The sequence below is a fragment of the Gorilla gorilla genome, chromosome 22 (assembly GCF_029281585.2).
Source record: "Gorilla gorilla gorilla isolate KB3781 chromosome 22, NHGRI_mGorGor1-v2.1_pri, whole genome shotgun sequence".
In the NCBI taxonomy this organism is placed as follows: domain Eukaryota; kingdom Metazoa; phylum Chordata; class Mammalia; order Primates; family Hominidae; genus Gorilla; species Gorilla gorilla.
This window is the reverse complement of record NC_073246.2, coordinates 15,723,934-15,748,669: the sequence shown is the minus strand read 5'-3', so window position 1 is coordinate 15,748,669 and position 24,736 is coordinate 15,723,934. Positions and strand designations below refer to the sequence as shown.

At 36.9% G+C, this 24,736-nt stretch overlaps 1 non-coding gene and 1 pseudogene across 1 annotated transcript; both read left to right on the top strand.

Moving 5' to 3' along the window:
• Nucleotides 1-24,736, top strand: part of LOC101138104 (ankyrin repeat domain-containing protein 18A-like) — a 69,497-nt pseudogene that overhangs the window by 2,576 nt on the left and 42,185 nt on the right.
• Nucleotides 6,413-6,519, top strand: LOC115933458 (U6 spliceosomal RNA). Its single transcript, XR_004069299.1, has one exon. It is a non-coding gene; the product is annotated as a U6 spliceosomal RNA (small nuclear RNA).

The following is a 24,736-nucleotide window of genomic DNA, read 5'->3' as shown; positions in this document are numbered from 1 at the left end:
GGAGCATTAAAGGGTACAGCTTTATAAAACACACTTTGGAAAATATTTGTGAATTTGTTAAAGGTAAAACCTTTTCAACTTTTTTTCTATGCAGGGTTATCTTTCCTTTTTTTCCCCCTAATTAGCATAAAACAACACAGGAAAGAAAATATGCCCTGGAAATAGGCTTTATCTTAAAACTCAAACAAAACTAAAGCAACTTACAATAAGTGGACATGTTGCTGCTGCTGATAATTTTCTGAAAAACTGATGTATCATCTCTCAGTGGCACAGGGCTTAAGAGGGAAAAATGGGAAGGGAAAAGGGGAGCAATCAGAAATATGCAGGTCACTTGGAAATTAGGTAATGAGGGAAAATGCTATGAAGAGTTTTTTTTTTTTCTCTTAGTTTGCTGTTCTTCCAGTTTATGTGTTGAGACAAGGTGCTCCTTAGCTTTGGGTCTAATAATTTTTGGTTTGAAAATGAGAGTGAGTTGAAACTTGCCTAGAGATGAATTTTAGGAAGACTTTGAGGAAACCAGATTGGCAGTGAATATGTGGTGGTGAACTGAGAAACACTTCAGCAGAAGGTGGAACAAATTGTTAACTGACTTATTGCCCATCCTGGCAGAAACAGCCACTTAGATAAGAGTCTAAAGACTCCTCTCAAACCTAGAATGTCTTGGTGGGAAGGTGGGAGATAAGGAGCTTGTAAATAGCAAAATCAAGTGGGATTTTGAGTTTACTTGTTTGTGTTCTACCCATACCCAGGAAACTTAACTGGAGCTTTAATAAATGACACTATCTCTTACTCTTTTCTCTTTTTGGCCACATGTCCAACTGATAAAGGGAACTAGCCATGCGGGTGAGAGATGAGACTGAAGTGATTGCTGCACTAATTCTCAGAATTGTGCATTACAGCGACCTGAGGACATTTTGTTAAAAATCTACAATCGTAGGCTTTCCCCTGAGGATTCTGATGTAATAGACCTAATAAGGCCTGAACATTTTTAAAAACGTTTTCTTGAAGCTGGGCACAGTGACATGTTCCTGTAGTCCCAGCTTGAGCCTGAGTTTAAGTTCAGCTTGAGCAACAGTGAGACTCTTGCCTCTAACAACAATAACAGCACACACACACACACAAAACCCCTCAAGTTTAGGATACACTCCTGATTAAGAACCCCAGAACAGATAAGTGCAACATATAAATTTCTGTATCTCAAAAACGTAAGAAATCTCTAGAAGAATTGGCATTTGATAGGTGCTACTTCCTTCAAAGTTCTCCTTTTCAGTAAATTAGCCTGACTTATCTGTCTTTCTCTACATTTGTGACTGGGAAGTGAAAGGAAATATTACTGGCAATATCTCTCAGCTTACAGAATAACACCTTTCCTTCCCATCATTAATCATTCACTGACATTCAGAGTTTTTAGAAATTTGCTTATGCATAATCTTTCAATAAGTAGAGGCTGACCCTTTCATGATTTGATGTCCCTTTGCCACCATGCACGTGATTACGTGTCAACAAATGTTCATTACAAGTTGGGCTTTCTCAATTAGAATAGTAGCAAATCCTAAACTATTTTTTTTAGTTGAAGTTGTATTATGAACTAGCTCAGTACGTTTGTTAAGTTTATAGAGCTTTGGCATAACCAAAATGTCAGTTTTAAACACTGAAGTCCATGGAGTTAATAAAAATACACATATGAATTCTTTAACAATTTAGTTTTAGCAGTCCTATGAACCAATTATCTATTTGGTTAACAATCTGGGAAAATTATATACAAATATATTTTAAAGGAATAAATGTTGGAAAAATTCTTGAAGCAGGTATCATGAGTCTTTTTTTTAGCAATTTTTATTATATATGAGAGCCTGATTTTTTGGTAAAACATATGATACTAGAGAAAGAAAATATTTTACATGCAAATACTTGGACTATACACAACCATTTAGTAACATATTAATAGCAAATATAAAAACACAAGGGCTATATCCTAATGTGGTACACAGATTTGTTTGTTTGCCTCTATAAGTTGAAGCAACATGTAAAATTTAGAAGACTGGTGTAGAAATCTGGACTTCAGGCTTATTCTAAAAAATCAAATCTGGTGTCCCCTGAGTTTCTATCACTGTTTGGTCTGCTGTGCAGAGGTTGCCCCTTTAGAGAAGGCATGTATTCTCCAGTTTGCTACCGTGCCCCCCTTAGTATTTCCTTTACTCAGGCAACCTTCCTTTGTCCTTGTAAGTATTTGAAGTTTACAATTCCTATGTTATAGTATATTTTGATAAAGATTTCAAGGTTTTTAAGTCAGTGCATATTTGTTATAATATATAGTCTATAGAGTATACAAATCCCTCAGTTATGGAGTTGAATTTTAGAATTTAGAAGTTTTTAAACTCTTTTCTTTATGTATACACCACAAATAATTATCTGCCCATAAGAATGCCTAGAAGACTTTTTAGGTTATTCCTGGTTATAGTTGGATAATTTATGAATATTGCAGACATTACATCTTTCTCCTCAGTGCTCTTCCTTAAAAATGCAAGTGACTTACTGGCTTTTATTATGCCAGAAATAATTCATGTGGATCAGTATGAGAACTTTTATTGATAAGCCATTATGTTTTTAATTCTGATTTATATTTTGTCTAAAATAAAAAATAATTTTAAGTAGCCCTTTAAGTGGAAGCCAATAAAAATGGATTTAAAAAGTAGAGCTGCCCTGGGGTCCCAGGATTACCATTATAATTGAGAATAGTATTTCTTACTGAGCTTTGGTTTTTTAAATATTTGTTCTTCAGTTTTTTAAACCTATTTCTCTTACACAGAACATACTGAGCTTTCTATCAGTAAAGATAAAAATCCATTCTCTTGTATTAGGGAAAAAAACCCATGGACTATTTAATAATAAGGAAAATAAGTGCATTTGAAGCCAATCTCTCTTAATTCAGAGCTCATTTCCATAGTGACCCATTTGGAGCAGGAGTGCCTGACATTGGCATCTGGGATCCTGACACCATTGATAGAAGTGAATCAAGCAAGTTTGTACCACCCAGAAGAAACCTCAACCTGCATTGGGAAGCTCTGGCAACTGTACCCCTAAAACTCTTAATTCCTCAAATGTTAATGTTTGCCACAAATAGTATTGTCAAATGGGGATTAGGTAAAATTCAAGAGATTTCTTGATTATTGGACATAACATACAGTTTTATAATACTTCTCAAATGCAGATGGTCATGGAGTCTTTCTCTTGGGGTATAATACTTCTGGTAAAGCAAATATTCTTTGGAATATATTTTAAGAAACACTGCTTTAGTGAGAATAATTTAGATCATTAATTTATGTAAAAAACTTATAATGTTTCCTACTGTGTTTTAGGGTTTTGGGGCTATAGAGACAAAAGATACAGCCCTTGCCTCAAGAAGCTCTTGGTTTCAGTGGGAAACAGTGAAATGATTACAATGTACCATGCTAAGTGCTGTGATCAAAGCAAGGATTCTTGGGACTGGTAAATGTTTAAAGTGAGTTTTGGCAATGACCACAGTTAATCCGGGGAGACAGAGGAGGGTTGTTTGCAAGGCAAAGAGCAGCACATCAGAAAGCACAGAGGAGTGAGAAGGAAGGGACTGCTTTTCATTTACTTCCTTTCTGTATTGTATGTTGAAGTTCAAAGCACCTTAGAGAAGATTTTCAGTTCAGTTGAGAAATATGTAATTTTCTGAATTATGAATTTTTTCTGCTTTTTTATAGGACAATGATACCCCGCTTTTATTCGCTATAATTTGCAAGAAAGAGAAAATGGTGGAATTTTTATTGAAAAACAAAGCAAGTACACATGCCGTTGATAGCCTGAGATGGTACAGTAGTTCTTTTTAAATAAAACCTGAGTATTCTAGAGTGGTAACAGTCACTCAAGTTAGAAATAGTAATAAGAAGATTAATGTAATTATTGGCATATAGTGAAAAATATCACCATGAATAATCAGATCAGCAAATATTTGGACTAAGTAACATAAAGAACAATATATAGTAGGATTCATCTTCTCCTATAATACAGAGTGTTTGTTATTTATAATTGGATGTTTTTGGTACTGTAATCTTTTATTAGCTAAAGGGTTTTGTATTAGCTTTATTAAATTTTTTTTGAGATGCAATCTGGCTCTGTTGCCAGGCTGGAGTACAGTGGTGTGATCTTGGCTCACTGCAACCTCCACCTCTCAGGCTCAAGCAGTTCTCCTGCCTCAGCCTTCCAAGTAGCTGGGACTACAGGCGCGCACCACCATGCCCAGCTAATTTTTGTATTTTTAGTAGAGATGGGATTTCACCATGTTGGCCAGGATGGTCTTGATCTCTTGACCTTGTGATCTGCTCTCCTTGGCTCCTCAAAGTGCTGGGATTACAGGCATGAGCCACTGCACCTGGCCAGTTTTATTAATTTTTTAAGTGTGGACTTTTAGTTTATGACTACTAGTATTGTCATCATCATCATTATTGTTGTTGTTGTTGTTTTCAGTCTGCAGATAGCTCTTATCTGACCCCTAGCTGATATAAATTACAATATATCAGACTAGGAAAGCAATGGGGAAATCTTCATCTAAATCTTTACCTACTTTACATAAGTGACCTCAGCACAGTTTCTTGGCTATCAAAGGACTATGAGTTAGCAACTTGTATTATGTCATACCCCAGTGGGACAAGAGGGTTCCTTGTTGTCGTTTTCTTTTAGCCTTGGTGACAATTTACAAAGATGAACACTTGAGCACTCTAGATGTTTATAGACCCAAGCTAGTACATGCAAAATGTTATTATGTCTACACTGACAGGTGGATATTAAATTGGTAAACTGTATCAAGCTAGCTATTTAAAAAAGTCTTTATTAAAGTTCTTGAGTGGAGTGATTTCTTTGTTATTTTAGAACATCCCTCATGCTTGCTGTGCACTATGACTCACCAGGTATTGTCAACATCCTTCTTAAGCAAAATATTAATGTCTTTACTCAAGACATGTGTGGACAAGATGCAGAAGATTACACTATTTCTCACCATTTGACAAAGTAAGTGTTTATGTTAAAAGGCCAGTTAATATTGAATTGAAGTTTAAAATAATTGTAACTATTCCATCTTACACATTAGGTGAGAGTTCCTAGTTTGGTTCAGATGGTTTGAAATAGCAATGAGTTAGTCTACCTTTTAGCCAGAAATCAAGCAGAAGTCTAGATTAGTTAGAAGTAGAGTGCAAGATGTTTTCAGGATTTTTCAGACCTTTATCCCTAGGGATCTCAATGTTGTTCATTTTATTCTAAGTATAATCCCCATGCATGGGATAAAAAGAGCCACACTTTTGACTTCTTTTCCTTTCTTTTCTTTTTTTTTTTTTTTTTTTTCTTGAAACAAGGTCTAACTCTGCTGCCCTGGCTGGTCTTGAACTCCTGAGCTCAAGTAATCCCCCTGCCTCAGCCTCTGAAAGTGCTAGCCACCATGCCTGGCCTGACTTTTCTAATTAGTTATTGGGTCTTGAAATGTCCAATTTAGCAGAAAATCTTGTATTTTCCCCTGGGGCTATCTCCTGTGTCTTCCTTCTTTGAATTTTCCAAGAAGCTAAGGGGTTTCCTAAGTCCAAGGAAGGCAATCTTTCTTTACAAGTCAGAAGAAGGGGGAAAAAGGCCATTCTGATCATTCTGTTGTTTCCATGGACTCACTTCCTGTATTGTTGCCATTGTAACCAGTCCTGCAATCTGATAATGATTGACCTTTGCCACCAGGATGCCTTTACTCATTCAGACCCCTCAGTTTTTGTGGTGATTCATACATAGAGTTCAAAGCTACGGTGTTTATTAATTTATGTACTTATGTTAGTCATTGTTCCCAGCACCCTGATCTGGCAGCTAGGCCTCCTAGCTTTACCCACACAAGTATTGAGCAAGTTGATCCTCACCCTACACTAAAAACCTTATTTGGAGCCCACATCTTAGCTAGACTTAGCCTAGGCATTCATGGTAAGTTATCCTTTGAGACCTGTGTTTGTCTGTTCCTTAACCAATATTAGTTGGGATTGCTCTCAACAGTCAGGCATGTTCAAATAATGTTGCAGGAAGAGATTAGGGTTCCCTTTCCCTTTTGCTATCAGATCTGTACCTTGAGGCTTTTTTACATCCTGTGGAGCAGCTTTGGTTAGATAGCAGAAGGTTCCATGTTATCTTTCCACCGAGTAGTGGGAACCAACTTGCAATTGGCCCCTCAAGTAATGTGTCTCTATGATAATGAAAATCTGGGCTAATCACAACTCTTCTGGGAGTTTTAAATATATTTTCAAATTCGACCTCACAGGAAGCCATTCAATAAAATTCTCTGAATCTAAAGTAGGTGAGTTGGATTTAACAGAGCTAAGCCTCATCCATGACTCATGACTATCAGTGTATCAAACAGGGCTTTGTACTTGTTTCAGCAGCACATATTTTAAAATTGGATCAATACAGAGCAGATAAGCATGGCTGCTGCCTAGGGATGGCACATAAATTCAGAAAGCATTCCATATTTTGCATAGTCCTGGGAAGGTCATTTGACTGTTTGTTGAGTAGCTCCAAGGAAGCAGTGTGAGTGAAACCAAAACAGAAGACACCCAATGTTGAAATTGTGATTATCATTATAAAACTATTGATGTAAGGTGATCTCTGAAATAACAGCAGAGCTGAGTAATAAGGGGATGTTACTTGTTGCTAGTACATGTCTTGGAAATGACAAAATGTCAACTTGCATTTCCTTCATGGAACTGAAAAACAATAAAAGCAGGGTTTTGTTTTGTCTGTTAGTTGGAGAGGACCATGGAGATCCAGCGTCCTAGCACAGATCTGCTGGCTCAGAGTTTGAGGAGGTAGAGAAGGAGTGGTAGTTGTCCAAGCCCAGGTTTTGACACCTATTAGTTTTCTGTCTTTGGTGTGATTGATGAGCTTAGTGATGGAAGACAATTAGGTAATCTATTTTAATCAGATTAGTTATGAATTAGGTAAAATGCCCTGAATTACAAGCCACAAAGAATACAACTAATAACCAAAATTAGCACTTAATAACATTTTCTGAAAACTGCAACAATTGAATATTAGAACTTATAGAAAAACACACACCAAGCAATAAAGTTCAAGAATAAATCATTGCATTGCTTTACTATTTCCTGAACATTTAAACATGTAATCTTATTACAACTTCCTAACAACCTACTGAAGTAAGGTAGCAAAATCCTTATTTTTTAGAAGAAACCATGGAGCCTAAGAGAAGCAACTTGTCTGAAAACAAAATATCTATTAGTTACAGAGTGAGGACTTATTCTGAGTGCAGGACACGTTACATGATGTCCAGCTAACTAGAGTTAATTTACTGAGCTATGCTTCCTCCATTTATGAGTACTTCACTTTTTTTCTTCTTTAATTATAAGCTTAATAAGCTTGTAAGGTTTAAAAATTTGAAGTGTATGGGACATTAAAATTCTGATATTAGGTCTGATATTGCCTGAAATGGTTTTAGAATTTAATATGTTTGGTAAATATTTTTAATTTCAGTATTAAAATAGCAATTTTATTTATTACTTTTGTATACATAGAATTCAACAACAAATTTTGGAACATAAAAAGATGATACTTAAAAATGACAAACCAGGTAAGACTTCTGATAGTGTATTTCTTATTTCTCTTGGTGGTCCTACTCTTGATAAGAAAGTAAAAAGTAAGATGTAAGATTAAGGTAGTGTTAATAAAAAAAGACCAGTTTAAATATATATGTAAATTAAATGTGCATATATGTATATACATATGTAAATTAATTTTTAAAATTTAACTTCTTTAGTTTGAAATTCAGATTTATTTAAGAAGGTATTTGTAGCTAACTTATAATCTCAAACATTATTGTCTGAAAAAATTCCTTTATTTATGATCCCTAAAATCCTATATAATATTTTTGCATAAATAAGAAAGATTTTTAAGTTAGTATGTTGTATGTTTCCTCTATAGTCACATCATAACAAATTGGACTTGTTATACAAATGGATCTTCTATTTCATTTTTATAATAAATTATTTATATTTAGTAAACAAATAATTACAGTTGACCCATGAATAATGTGGGGGTGAAGGACTCTGATCCCTGTGCAGTTGAAAATCTGAGTATAACTTTTGATTCCTTCACCTTAGCTACTAATAGCCCACCACTGACTGGGAGCCTTCCTGATAACATAAACAGCTGATGGACACCTATTTTGTTTGTGCTGCATTATTATATACTGTGTTCTTGCAATAAAGTAAGCTAGAGAAATGAAGCCGTTAGAAAGAAAATCATCAGGAATGATATATTGAGTTTTCATAAAGTGTAAGTAGATCCTGACAAAGGTCTTCAAGTTCTTCAGGTTGATTAGGCTAAGGAGGAAGAGGAGAGGTGGATCTTGCTGTCTCTGGGTTGCAGAGGCAGAAGAACATCTGCATATAAGTGAATCGCTGCAGTTGAAACCCTTGCTGTTGAAGGGTGAACTGTATTACATATTGATTTGTGTCACTAAGAAAGTAACTTCTTTAGAACCAGGAACTCAGCAATCCCTTTCTGGTACCATAAATAAATGGCAATAAGAACTGTAAAGCTGAACCAGCATGCACCCATACAAATAAGAGATTATTGTTTGAGGATAGCTACTGAGCACAGAAGACAGAAAAGCAATTCCTTCATGAGAAGCACAAGTTATATTACATATTCTTACACAAGCAAAATGGTTTTATCTGTCATAGTTTATACACATACACATACACACATGCACATATACACATACATATGTGTGCACGCATGTGCACACAGACACCAAGTTAAAAGTCCTGTTGATTCTTAATGACCAAATCCAACTGTTCGCGGGGAGTGGTAGATAAACACATCCTACAGTTTGGATGCAATTCTTTTGACTTTTTGACTTGTTCTGTAATGAACTGCCTTTAATGGGTGAATCATGTTTTTAGTTTTATAAGAAACAAAGAAAAAGATTAGAAGCAAGTAAACAGGAACTCTATGATCAGTAGTAGACTATTATAGTATATTCAATAGTCATATGTTTTTCTCCAGTTATACAATTTACTTGAATGATGCACAATTAATCAATTATTATTGTTATAGGAGATGGGGTCCCTCTATGTTGCCTAGGCTAGAATAAAGTGTCTATTCATTGGTGCAAACATAGCTCACTGTAGCCTTGAGCTCCAGGGCTCAAGCAGTCCTCCTACCTCATCTTCCTGAGTAGCTGGGACTACAGTTTTGTATGGTTGTATCTGGCCTGATACACAATTGTTTATTTATTTTTGATACAGTGCTTCCCTCTGTTCCCTCTGTTCCCTCTGTTGCTCTGCACTAGAGTGCAGTGGTGCCATCTTGGCTCACTGCAACTTCTGCTTCCTGGCCTTAAATGATCCTTTCACCTTAACCTCCCAAGTATCTGGGACTCCAGGCATGCACCATCACACTTGGCTAATTTTCTTTTTAAGGTTTTTTTGTTTTTTTGTTTTTTTGTTTAATAGATGAGGTCTCACTATATTGCCCAGGCTGGTCTGGAACTTCTGGGCTCAAGTGACCTTCCTGCCTCAGCCTCCCAAAATGCTGGGATTTACAAGTGTGAGCCACTGCACCTGACTTGCACAATTATTATAAAAAGGAATTAAGCCCAGTTGAGTTACAGAAAATTGACCACCTTTTCATTATTTTTTTCTAGAAACATTCATATTGTAGAACATATTGTCAATCACCCAGATTCTCTATTTTTTATTCAGTTAAAATAGGATTGCTGCTTATTCCACATTATTTTCTGACATTATTGTGTTATTTATTCCTTTTATGGCTTTATTCATGTGGATAGATATAGAAATACAAGAATCTCCCAGTCAAATATCAAGGGAAAAAAAGAAAAGAAAAACAGTTTAGGGAAAATTATTCTGTGAAATAGCCATCTGATTACAATTACATATATCATATCAACTTAATACAAATCTTATACAATGTATTTGTGTCAAGGTTTCCCAAGACCACCCCAGGTTTGGTGGTTCACTAGAAGGACTCACAGGACTTAGCAAATAGTCATATTCAGATCTTTAATTGATTACAAGAAAGGGGACAAGCAAAATTAGTAGAGGAAAAAGGTGCTTGTGGTCAATTCTGGAGGAAACCAGGCACAAGCCTCCAGGAGTTCTCTCCTGTGGAGTGCCCGGGATCTGCTTAATTCTCCCAGGCTCACATTTTGACAACATATGTGCAGTGATGTCTACCAGTACCAGAGTCTCATTAGAGATGAAGTATCCAAGTTTTTCTGTGGAAGTTACTCTCCCTTACATGTATGCAAATTCCAGATTCTTACAAGGAAAGCAGATGTTCAGAGTAACCACACTGTTTCTATAAACAATTTAGACACAGTGAGCCACTTTTCTCAGGGAATGGTGGAAACCATCTCAATTCCAATTTCCTTAACACCAGGCAAGGGCCAGCCTTGCATGCAGGCCTTTCTAAGGATGGCAGTCTCTTGCCTGCTATATGAAATCTTTCCTGCACAACACTTATAGCCCCAATTTAATTTTTGGTGTTGTTCTAAATTTTTATTTTAATAACACATAATATTATAAGATAAGGTAACTTGGTACTAATTTCTGTTGTATGATCCATCTTAAGTTGCAATGCTGGTTACTTTTTGGCTTTTGGTGACTAACAGGTATTTGTATATAAGTTACCATAGCAACGTTAGGTAGTTATAATCTGTCCTTTTTATCTCATTAAGCTTTCAGTAAAATTGTTAAATTAAATAAGCATAATAATTTCTGAGTTAAAATTAGAATAAAAATTGTCTTTTATTTTGATTACATGAATAATCTAGTTTTCATATTGTGCTAAATCCCTGTTTAGAATTATGAAATAAGATAAAATATTCAATCACTTTTATCAATATTTTCTTACCTAAGCATGCAATTAAACTTATTTATTTTATATATTTCATATACTTCAATTTGAGAAATATAATGACCACACGCTGTTACTTTGGTCTTCAATGACCTGTAATTTTGAGGGTCACCATGTCTTGCTTAAATATATCATCATAACAGGTTCAGTGAATATCTTTATTTTTTATTTATTTATTAATTTTTTGAGACAGAGTTTTGCTCTGTTGCCCAGGCTGCAGTGCAATGACAGAATCTTGGCTCACTGCCACCTCCACCTCCCGGGTTCAAGCAATTCTCCTGCCTCAGCCTCCCAAGTACCTGGGACTACAGGCATGCACCACCATGCCTGGCTAATCTTTTGTATTTAGTAGAGACGGGGTTTCACCATGTTGGTCAGGCTGGTCTGGAACTCCTGACCTCAGGTGATCCACCCACCTCAGCCTCCCAAAGTGCTAGGATTACAGGCATAAGCCACTGCACCCGGCCATATTTCTTTTATTATTATTTTAATTATTGTTCTGGAGATCCTGGGATGCATAAACAGTGAATATGTTTTTTTTTTTTTTTTTCTTTGAGATGGAATTTCACTGTCTCCCAGGCTGGAGTGCAGTGGTGCGATTTTGGTTAACCACAATCTCTGCCTTCTAGGCTCAAGTGATTCTCCTGCCTCAGCCTCCCAAGTAGCTGAAATTACAGGTGCCTGCCACCTTGCCCAGCTAATTTTTGTATTTAGTAGAAGTGAGGTTTTGCCATGTTGGCCAGGCTAGTCTTGAACTGCTGACTTCAGGTGATCCACCCGCCTATGCCTCCCAAAGTGCTGAGGTTACAGGCATGAGCCACTGAACCCAGCTGTGAATATCTTTTTTAAATCAATAACTTTATTTCTTAGAGGAGTTTTAGGTTCACAGCAAAATTGAGAGGAAGGTACAGAGATTTCTTGTATATTCCATGCCTCCAACACATGCATAGCCTCCCCCATTATTAGTATTTTCCACCAGAGTGTAGTACATTTGTTACAACTGATGAACTTACATTGACACATTATAATCACTCAAAGTTCATAGTTTACATCAGGCTTCACTCTTGATGCTGTACATTCTGTGAATTTGGACAAGTGTATAATGACATGACATGTATCTATTACTGTAATATTATTGACAGAATAGTTTCACAGCCCTAAAAATTCTCTATGCTATGCCTGTTCATCTCTCCCTTTCTCCCTAGCAACTTGTGGCAGCCATTGATCTTTACTCTGTCTTCATAGTTTTACTTTTTTCAGAGGAGTCATATAGTTGGAGTAATACTGTGGATATCTTTTTGAATAGTTAAAAAAATTAAAGCTCCATGGCAATTGAAGGTAGTCATTTAAGATGTTCTTTGTCCTTTTGTTTTTCTTTTGCTTCTTTATCATTGTAAAGAATGATATATGCTGATGAGGTATGCTTTACATACTTAGAAAACATGATTTTTATAGGTATTTGGCACATAATGGAAAGGGTTGAGGAAAAGGACACCATGCCGTACCACACAGCACAAACTGGAGCATCTTGCTTTGTGAGGTGGGTCCAGATACACTGTCTAGCAATGGAAGGGGACAAGCGCAAGGGGTTGTACTTTATAAAACTGGAATCACACAGTCTTTCATACTTACCTTCGGCTGGAAGTAAGACCAGGCAGTGAATGCTATAGGTAAATACATATGTTCCTCACTGATCCTCTTCCTTTGAGGGATGAGGTTGACAACAGCCTGTATTATGATGACACGACTCACCCACAACTAGATTCTGTTATGAGGGATGGCAAGGGAGTTTTGCTTTATGTGAGGTGAAAAAGAATTTTTTTCTCCTACTAGGGAGAACGGCGAGCATTGGAACATTCTGGTAGTAAAAGGGCATTGATAGTTTTCTTTCTATATATTTTTTACATGAGATAATACTGCCCAGCAGCCTGCCACACCTCCCCAGTGTTTCTTCAGCTTCTCTCTGAATGTGGATAAGCTCTTAAAGGAGTGATCTTTCCAGTGGTTCTTTCTGTGGGAGGTAAAATGGCAGGTGAACATGGGCCTTGTTATATGTAGGGCAGAGCAAATAGCTACAACTAAGGAAACCACCCAGCACCTTCCCCAGAAGAGTATTAGCCAGAGTAACACAGTGATCTCTCTTGAGCTCTTCTCCACTGGCAGCTGGAAAGTTTTTGCAAGGATTCCTGTTTCTGGTCTGATTCCTATGTTTTGCTGGCTTCTGGTGATAGGGTGTTTTATCCTAAACTGAACAGTTTGAACTGAAGAGCTGGAGAGGCTGTGTTGTGTTATAACAAAATAAGTGCAGTAGTTCCCCCTTAATTGTGGGGGATACAGTCCAAGACCCCCAGTGGATGCAAGAAACCACGAATAGTACTGAATCACAAACTGTTTTTTTCCTATACATACATATCTATGATAAAGTTTAATTTATAAATTAAATCTGATGTAATCTGAAGATAAGGTGTGAGAATTGAACTGTGCCATCAGCAGGAATGATTGCTTGCTTGTTGGTGGGGAAAAACTCTCCACACATTTGGTCACAGAAGCCTTCTTTGTTGATGATTGTTTCTGTGGTGTGAGAGTAGAGAAAAACATGTCAAGTATGTCTTTCCTCACATATAGTGGATAAGGGGTACTACTGTATCCTCTGTTTTAACGGCTCCTCATATTTTGGTCCAGAAATCATTCTCTTTGACACTGTTGACTCATCACACCTGTTCTGCTGACAATAACATTTTTACTCAATCTCATAGGGTTTGGCTAGGATGACTTGTATACTGCAGTTCACTTGTAGATACCAAATTTTAATAAATTTATTCTTCTTTGCATCTAATAAATACAAAGGGAAGAGTTCTTACTGCATTAATTACCTACCAATAGGTAAAATTAATGTTAATTCTAATAAGGTCCCAGGCATGCTCCCAAAGGAATTCTTTGTAACAAAGCATCAGTCTTATGCTTTTAAAAAACAAACGAAAACAAAACCACCACCACCACCACCAACAACAAAAACAGGATCTAAAGCATACACACAAGTGTGCACAATTTTTTTAATGAAGGTAGTGTCTTACTATGTTTCCCAAGCTGGTCTCAAACTTCTAGATTCCTCAAGTGATCCTCCTGCCTCATCCTCCCAAGTAGTTTGGATTGCAGGCATGCATCACTGTGCATTCTTATGCTTTTAATATTCTGTACATTTATTATTGATTTAAAATGCATTCTACCTTTTTCTTTAACAGATGTTGGAAGTTCTGATGAATCTGCAGTCATGTAAGATTTTATAGATTTAAAAAATTATGTAAACTAAGAAAATACAGATGGAAGAAACTAATATCTGTTGAGTGTTGTATTCTGGGCTAGACATCCTAATATCTTGTATGCATTTATCATCTCATAAAGCCATCACAACATCTGTGTTCCTATAACCTACTGTTTATTAAATAAACAACTATGGATTAGAGCAGTTGATTAATTGCCTTATAATCTCATAGTTAACAAAGTAGCTGACCTACAGTTTGACCGTCAGTCTGCCTGGCTTCCAAATCCCTTCTCTTGCTCCTCAGCATAGATTGATAGACATCCATGCAGCACTTGGATCAAGGTATAGGTCTGAATCAGATTAATCAGATTCATTAATTTAATTAATGTCTAAATTAATGAGAGTTTAAATACCTTAAATACCTTAAACTCTCATTTAAGATTATTGTTAGAATGTGGTTAGTCGAAGAGTTTGTCCTAATAAATTTGACAATTTCAGTGGTAACCAGTATCTTATTTTTACCATCAAAGGCTTTAGGGCAGATCTGACTTAGCTTTGGCCATAGGACTGTAAGTTTTACAAAAGCAAGTTTAGGCAAGTCTTAGAGAGAAATTATTTGACTTCCCAGTTTGGTTTTCCATTTTGGCAAATATTTCTGCCTACTTCCATAATACTTTTTTTAGTCTTGTTTCTTTTTCCATGACTTTTCTATAATCTTGTCCTGATTTTTTAGAACTTTCTTCTCTGCTTTTCTTGCTGTTTCTTTTGTTCTATTATTTTTTCAAATTCTGCTGGGTATGTATTCCCAGTTTTCCTTTAGACAGAATCAAGAGGACATAGAATTACAGAATTTTAAAGAATCTTAGGATGAATTAAAATACTTTCTAGTATTTTTACCTGTATTGAACATTCTGGTCAAGTGATTCTCAGAGAATGTGAGGCTCAAAGAGATTAGGATGCTTTTTTTTTAGACATAGGAATTGGCAGAAATGAGATTTGATCTCATTTTAGGGCCCAGTACTCTTCCTTCTTTTTATATCCTATTTGCATGTGCTTTAATAATACAAATGGGAGTGAGTCCGGTGCACCCAGTGGATAGTATGAGAATGGAATTAGCTGGTGAACCCAATGGAAGTAGATAAGAATGGAATGAGCAGGGGAAGGCCAAATTTGAAGAGAAACAACACTGGATTGGATAGGAGTATGGACTCTTCAATAAGAGATCAAAATATTAGGGTTTATGAGAAGTTTGATAAAGAGTTCAAGGGAGCTCTAAAAAGTTTGCTCCTTTTTTTTAAATCAAGGACTGACAAACTTGAAGATTTTTACTGAAAGATGCTAAAACATTTTGAGACACTGGGAGGAGTGTCTACAGCAGATAGAAATGTGGTGTCATCTACTTCCATCCTGACTTTCAGAGGGGTGGCTTAGAGCCCCTGGAGTACTAAGGGGCTGGAGATTGCTGGACTACATAGGTGTGTGGCCCAGGACAGGTGGTCTCTTCACCTCTGCCTCTGTTCCTGATTCACTGATGTCCTTCCCATGTCCATGTAGGCTGGGTCAGGGGCATGATTGGCTGGCAAATCAGTCATGGAGTTCAGTTGGGTAGTTGGTAGTGTGTCTATGCTGGGTGCAGGTGATGGAGACTCCAGTTAGCTTGTTTTTCAGGAGCAGGGATATAGAGGGCTCCTACTGCTGGTCATTTGAGGCCATCCTTTCAGGAATCTGTGCTTTCATAGGCTGAAGATTTGAGGATTGGAGACTTCTGTGGAGCCCTGCAGAAGTGGAATCTGGAAGTGGGAGCCCGTAGGAAGACAGATACTTAGATAGTACTTAGGGAAATAGAGGTACAACAGCCAGGACTCTGTTTTTCTGGCAGTCTCTCTCCTTGGGTGTCTGAGTGCCTATGAAAATTTTTAAGGGCTTGCTAGTTTATGTGGACCTGAATAAACTAGGACCTATAGAGTGAAAATAATGGGATTTTATAATTGTTAATATTTTAATCTTTCTGGGAAAAGTATTCTCAATAAGAACATACACCTTTGTTATTTGATTTTTGTACATGTAGCTTTCTTACCTTTCAAATATTGCCTGGGATTTCCTGTACTGATTTAGGGCAAAGGAAAGCAATAGGACATTCCTAAGTGGGTTCCATGTTGAGGAATCAAGACTGCCATTTTGAAGTGATGCAGATTAGTCTTTTAACCAGAGATAGATCATGGAAAAGAGACAGTGGATCTTTCTAACTTGTTTTAGGTCATCAGTTTTCTTCCAGTTTAGGTAACAAAATTTATGTCATCCATTAATTGAGTTTTAAGTTCAGCTTCAGGACAGATAATTTGTGAGGCCAAATTATTGTCAGGCTCTGCCAATATATTGACTGTCACTATTTGTTATGAAGCTGAAGGTTAGTTTTCATTGAATATTTTATAGATTTAGACAGGTGGAGGCAGAAATAGGTAACTAAAATCTATTTTTAGAACAGAGGACATTTTAATTATATCAAGAATCATAATTTAATATATAGATCACTGACCTTTCCCCAGATTATGTTTTCCTTTTTTGAGGGGGAAGCTGGATATAAACTGGCAGTTAAAAAATTGCAAAGAAATCAACTTGCTCATTTTCATTGTGTATTTTTGCTTGCAAGCATTTTCCATGAACTGTGTGTGGATTCATTGCCTGCATTGGATGACGAAGTCTTGAGTCTTGCTGCTAAGGTAAAGTGGTCTCTTGTAAAATTAATTTTCTCACTCTGAATGTAGTTTTGCATAGTATTTCTTTTCAAACTTAACAGTGGTTTACCTGTCATTGTTTTATGGTGGTAATAGAAAGTGGGTCAGAGAAAAACATATATATGGCTAGTTGATTGAAAAAATTTGTTTAACTTTGGTAACTAACAAAGATTGATAAGTACTGTGACAGGGTAGGAGCTGAAAAAAAATGAGCTGGAAAATAAGTAGTGACAGGAAAATCACATTAGGAAATGCTTTCTCCAATTGAGGAAATATGAAATTTGATTAAGCTTTATTTGAATAAATACTAATACTTTGACTTTTAAATCATATGAGTGTGACGTTCATAATATTTATGCCTGTATAACTCTTCAGTGGGTCAAATTATTTGCAGTAATCATGGAATCCCCCTGGTAACTTTTAGTTGCAAAAAGGTTCAGCACATAGCATATAGCTTTTGTTCTTGGAAACTTATTATTTTGGTATCATATAGTTTTTAGGAGAGATTGTTTCTCTACTTATATTATTGGTTCTGTAGTGAGACTAAAATAATATTAAAAATTGTAGAAAAATAGCTGAGTGTGGTGGTGTACACCTGTAGTCCCTGCTACTTGGGAGTTTGATGCAGGAAGATTGCTTGAGCCCAGGAGTTTGAGAACAGCCTGAGCAACATAACAAGACTGTATCTGATTTAAAAATATAAACTGTGGAAACGTAGAAATTTAAATTTATGTTCTCAAAATTTGTATTGCAAAGGGATTTTTCTGTGTTTTATGAGTTGTCCATGAAGAGTTTATATAAAACACTTCATCTAATTGAATAACATGTATTTTGCTGCAAATAACCAGTTCTAGAAGCAGAGACTCTTAATACCAATATGGTAAGACTTTATCATCATAATTTTGTCATTGTAGTTTTTTTAAAATATTTACTTGGCCAGGCATGGTGGCTCACACCTGTAATCCCAGCACTTTTGGAGGCCGAGGTGGGTAGATCAACTGAGGTCAGGAGTTCAAGATCAGCCTGGCCAACGTGGTGAAACCCTGTCTCTAAAAAAAAAAAAAAAAAAAAAAAAAGCACAAAAATTAAGCAGGCGTGATGGTGCATGCCTGTAATCCCAGCTGCTCAGGAGGCCACGGTGGGATAATCGCTTGAACCTGGGAGGTGGAGGTTGCAGTGAGCCAAGATCGCACCATTGCACTCCAGCCCGGGTGACAGAGCAAGACTACATCTTAAAAAATAAAATAACCACTCAAAGTCCTTATATCCTATTCTGAAATTTTGAATGTCAGAAGGTTTTCTATTTAGTTGTTTAAATAATCATTGGAAGCTCCTGCATACTATAGGCTACTGGAGGTCAGTAAACATATTTGTGTGTATCCTGGAGTACCTAGAATACAGTCTTCCATGTAAGAAGCATTTTACTTGTTGTTTTTTGAGATGGGGTTTCACTCTGTCACCCAGGCTGGAAGGAACTGGTGAGATCTTGGCTCACTCCGATCTCCATTTTCTGGGCTCACGAGATCCTCACCCTTCAGCCATCCAAGTAGTTGAAACAATAGAGCTATGTCACCATAGACCTGTGTCACCATGCTCGGCTGAGTTTTGTAGAGACAGGGTTTTGCCTTGTTGCCAAGGCTGGTCTTTAACTGTTGGGCTCAAGTGTTCTGCCTGCCTCAGCCTCTCAGAGTGCTGGGGTTACAGGCATGAGACATTCAGCCTTAATAGTTGTTTAATCTGAATAAATAGACAAATGAATTTTTATATAATGGAATGTTATAAGTAATATAATATACCTAATGTATCTAACAATTAAATATTGTATTTAAAATATTGCTTACATTTGTATTATTTTTTAATATTTAAGGGTGTATAAGTTTTGATGTGTTATGTTGAGAAATTATGCCATAATTAAAAAGGAAATAAACTCGAAATAGGTCATCAGTAGCAAAGAGGGTTACAATATATTTTCTAGTATCATTGAACTGGAATCTTAACATTGAGATTTTAGATTAACATTTCTTAAGCTTCTTATTAGTCCCAACTCAGGTTCTATTAAATATACCTTTTCAAACCATACATTACCCTTTATTATTATTATCATTATTATTATTTTTATTATATTTTAAGTTCTCAGGTACATGAGCACAATGTGCAGGTTTGTTACATATGTATACATGTGCCATGTTGGTGTGCTGCACCCATTAACTCATCATTTACATTAGACATATCTCCTAATGCTATCCCTTCCCCCTCCCCCCACCCCACAACAGGCCCCGGTGTGTGATGTTCCCCTTCCTGTGTCTAAGTGTCCTCATTGTTCAGTTCCCACCTATGAGTGAGAACATGTGGTGTTTGGTTTTCTGTCCTTGTGACAGTTTGCTCAGAATGATGGTTTCCAGCTTCATCCATGTCCCTACAAAGGACATGAGCTCATCCTTTTTTATGGCTGCATAGTATTCCACGATGTATATGTGCCACCTTTTCTTAGTCCAGTCTATCATTGTTGGACATTTGGGTTGGTTCCAAGTCTTTGCTATTGTGAATAGTGCTGCAATAAACATACGTGTGCATGTGTCTTTATAGCAGCATGATTTATAATCCTTTGGGTATATACCCAATAATGGGATGACTGGGTCAAATGGCATTTCTAGTTCTAGATCCTTGAGGAATCGCCACACTGTCTTCCACAATGGTTGAACTAGTTTACAGTCCCACCAACAGTGTAAAAGTGTTCCTATTTCTCCACATCCTCTCCAGCACCTGTTGTTTGCTGACTTTTTAATGATCGCCATTCTAACTGATGTGAGATGATATATCTCATTGTGGTTTTGATTTGCATTTCTCTGATGGCAAGTGATGATGAGCATTTTTTCATGTGTCTGCCGTACATTACTCTTTAGAATTCTGGTGACCAATTCTTTTTCTGGGTGGAACATTGATGGAAAGTTCCAGTTTTCTGTCTCTGTTATAATAATGTTCTTTCAGGTAGTGGTAGATGACCATATTTAGCTAATTGAATGTCTTACAGTAATAAACTCTATCACAGAAGTACTTACAAAAAACTAATTGTAGCATAAATATTAATTAGTATTATCAGGGATATGAAAGACAAAAAGGCTCTGTTATAGATCTATTTCCCCATGTACTTTATTGTACTTCATGTTGTTTCTTTTCTTTCCTGGCTTAAGCTCATATTTCATTGACCAAGTAGGCTTCTTTTTTGTTTGTATCTCTCTTCATTCTCACATTTTAAATTGATATTTTTGGGGAGTCAGGATCTTGCTCTGTTGCCCAGGCTGCAGTGTAATGGCATGATCTTGGCACACTACAGTCTCCACCTCTCAGGCTCAAGTGATCCTCCCACATCAGCTTCCCAAGCAGCTGGGACTACAGGCACACACCATCATGCCTGATTCCTTTTGGTATTTTTTGTGTAGAGATGTGTTCTCATTATGTTGCCCAGGCAGGTCTCAAACTCCTGAACTCAAGCAGTCCACCCACCTTGGCCTTGCAAAGGGCTGAAATTACAGGTGTGAGCCACCATGCCTGGGCAACATTGAGATTGATTTAAAGAAATGGATTAGGGCTGGGTGTGGTGGTGCACACTGCTTATCTCAACACTTTGGGAGGCAGAAGTTGAAGATTTACTCGAGCCTAGGAGTTTGAGACCAGCCTGGGCAGTATAATGAGGCCTTGTTTCTACAAAGATAACGATAGAAACATTAGCATGGCATGATGGTATGCACCTGTAGTTCCAGCTATTCAGGAAGTTGAGGTGGGAAGATTGCTTGAGGTCAGGAGTTTGAGACCACAGTGAGCCATAATCAGGCCCCTGCATTGTAGCCCTGGGTTGACAGAGTGAGACCCAGTTTCATAAAAAGTGATTGATACGAAACTCTTGATGCAACTCATTATAATTTTAAAATGGAAACTAATTCTTGATATTACCTTAGCAATGTGTCCCCGAGAAAGTGTCAGAGCCTTTATGTGTACCTTATGGAAAAGGAAACAGAATAGTCAATGGAAAAGGAGAAGGTGAGAACAGTATTTTATTTAAAAAGTCATTTGTTGGAGGCTGGGTGCGGTGGCTCAAGCCTGTAATCCCAGCACTTTGGGAGGTCTAGGTGGGTGGATCACGAGGTCAGGAGATAGAGACAATCCTGGCTAACATGGTGAAACCCCATCTCTACTAAAAATACAAAAAATTAGCCAGGTGTGGTGGTGGGCCCCTGTAGTCCCAGCTACTTGGGAGGCTGAGGCAGGAGGATGGTGTGAACCTGGGAGGCGGAGCTTGCAGTAAACGGAGATCGCTCCACTGCACTCCAGCCTGGGTGTCAGAGTGAGACTCTGTCTCAAAAAAAAAAAGAAAGTCATTTGATGGAATGTTTCTTTGAAAATATGAGCGCTAATAGAGTCTAATAGCTAAAGAAAATGTCCTATTAACTGTATAATAAGTAAAGGAGAAGTGAAATGGTGATAAGTTGTGTCTCTAACCAAGGGTCAGCAGTTGATTCTATTGGGAGTACCACTAAAGGAGCTGAGTTGTGAGTTCCATTTTAAGATACTCTAAGACCTAAGGCAAGTCAGGAGAGAGGGAGGAGGAAATGAATAAAAGAGAAAGAAAGATGAGGAGGGCAGAGTGTACATGGAATAAATAAAAACACATATGCGGATGTATGTAATAGAGGGTAGTAAAGTCAAATTGATCTGTAGAAGAAGGAAGAACAGGGTGTTAGAAATAGGAAGGAAGATAAAGTGAGCTTCCAGTACCAACATGTGTCAGAGAATTAGAGTAACATTTTCCTACTCTTGCTGTCATCCTCACTACTGGGGAGGCATTAAGGATTGAGGTATTTTACCACACAGACCTGTGTTTTATCTACCATAGATGAACATCACCATAAATGGTCAGCCATGTATGGCTATAATTTGACTTAAAGAAAATGTTGTAACCTCATAGGATAGTATCATATAGGCCAAATTAACATAATTGAAAAGAATAGTGTTAGGTGATGTATGGAGAAGAAATTAATTAGAGAAGGTATTACCTGATTAAAAGTTCATTAGAAACATTATGGCTTATAATGTAGTATTAAATTCAGAGACATAATAGGGAAGAAATTGAGGCTAGGCCAAAAAGGGCAATTAGGGTAAACTAATATGGAATCACATAAAGTGTAAAACAGGGCATTCAGATCGTCATGAATTAGTTGAGGAGCTTCTGGAAACTGCACATTCTGATTTAGCAGGTATGGGAGTCTGCATTTCTCATGAGTACTCAGGTGATGTTGTTGCTGGTCCTTGGACACAGCTCTGAATAGCAAGAGAATAGCCTTCCTTTAGAGAAATCTGGAAAAAGAACCACTGGAGAGCAATTTGAATAATAACAGAATCCAGGGAAAGTATTACTTTCCTTTTATTTCTGAGCATGATTCTAGGCACAGGGGAAGGAAAATGAGATGAAAAAAGAGAGATTGCAGGTGTATACTACTGCTGAATACAGATGAAAAAAGTGGTCACAATTATCCATAAAAAGCAGTTAGGAAGGGAAGCATCAGGATGACAGATCTAAAAATCACTTTTTCAAAGGAAGAGGGATTGTGAAAGGACACAGAGGGAGGAAAGAAAGACATTTGCTGCGGTCTTGGGAGTTAAAGCCAAGTAAACTTGAGACAACTCACTTCCAGTTGCTTCAGCATATGCCCAGTCCCACAAAAGAGGTTATTGCTGTGGAGAGTACGGGAGGCAGGAGGGAGTGCTAGAGTTGGGGTAAACCACAGCAGCTCATTTCACTTCATAATTGTCAGGCCTCAGAGAGAGAAGTTTCAATGACATGAGTGAATAAGATGTGATTAAGTTGCATATAGAAGCTTTGGCTAATTTTTTTTGAGGCAGCCAGTTCTTTGATATGATAGCTGCTTTATAAAAGTCCTTTACAGTGTAAGATGATATACCAAACTTAGTTAATTTTAGAAGTAATTGTATTATAAAATTCATTCTGTGAATACCAAAATTCTCATTTTCAATAAATACTGCACTGATTTTGAAATATAAATGTGTATTCGTATCCAGCAAGTCTGTGGTCATTCAGTGTTTTCTTTTTTGATAAATATTTTGATATTGGAAGCTTATTCCACATGGTTTATTTGATGTGTTTTATGGACCACCTTACACAAGTGGATCAAAGAGCTCTAACTCAAGGCCAAATGAGGGGACAGGAGAAATGTAGGTGCTGCAGTAGCCCATGTGATCATGGGAAAAATGAGTAGTTTGATTAGCTGTTATTTCATAAGTGTGTGTCCTAGCTGATCAATGTAGAACACTTTCTTTGATGAGAGGTGAATCACACATTCACCTGAACTGTCATCCCAACTGTGTATTTCCTCAGCGACAGGACAAGGGGAATTTGTTTGTGCTGTGCTGGCAGCAATGCCTCTGATGTGTTGAGTTAAAATACTCTGTACATTCACCATCAGCTTTGACATCGATTCCCTCAGGTTTGATTTGCTCCTCTGTTTAGTGGTCCCTTTTCTTCTCATCAGCCCACATGTTCACGGTGATATCCATGCTTTTCTATTTTAGGTATAGGCATTTGAAACATAATCTCACTACTGAAATGTAAGCTGTGTATTTTAGGAATCCTATATTCCTATTTTTCTCATTAGGTTTCTGTCATGTTGCTGTCCTAGGCAATGAAAAGAAGAAGCCAAGAAGAACCCTCAAAACCTTAAGTAATTATTTTTGTAGCCAGGCAAGAGAATTCAGCTCGATAGTAACACTGAATGAATGTTTGGTTGGCCCTGTCATACTTACATATAATTGATGACATATCCCTTTTGCTTTGTAGGGTCTCCTGCAAAACATCCTTCCTTGAAGGTAATTAATTATGTATATTTTTTGAATCACTAACTCTACATTGTATAAAATATATATGATTTATGAATCATTTTCTTTTAAAACCCATTCAGCCTAGCACTGAAATGGAAGATCCTGCTGTGAAAGGAGCAGTACAAAGAAAGAATGTACAGACATTGAGAGTAGGTACATATTCAATACAAATGGAATGCTGGAAATAAGTACATCAAATGATTGGAAGTACTCACATTATTCTTACCCCTAATTCTGTTTGTTCAAAATTGAATGGAAGGCATTGACATAAATGTTATTGTTGGTATCCATATTTGAATAAAAGTAAATTTAGAAGCATAAAAATGATTTTAAAAATGTAAGCTTTAACTCAGATATTTCTCTTTTAATGTTTTGAATAGCATGAAGTTTTCAGTATAAAATTTTTATACTTGTCAGGGATTCAAAGCACTGAATTTTGAGACTGTAAGATATTTCCATTGATTTATGTGCTAGTTGGAGTTCTGATCTTTACATAGGGGAAAGCTTTACTTATTAACGTGTCAGTTTCTGTTTTAACTTTAGAGGCTTGCTGCTAGTGTTATTACACTGATGATCTGAAGCCAATCAGATGTTCTAGTGAGCAAGACTGTGTGTGGATGTGTATGTATAGGTGTGTGTATGTGTGTGTTTGTGGCATCTTTGACTATTAAAAATGAGGAAAGTAATTATTCATTTATAACTGGTAGACACGGTCCTTTAAAATGGTGATTTTGAGACTTTTTGGTGTTAAGGTTTTTAAAACATGATTGCATAGAGGCTACCAACATCATAAGTTGGTTGTTTTTCATTTCAATGCCCTTTTGAAATCTTTAACTATATTGTGATGCTCAGAAATAATATGCAGAATTTTTTATTTGTGTCCTACAATGGTATGTGAGTGGTTATA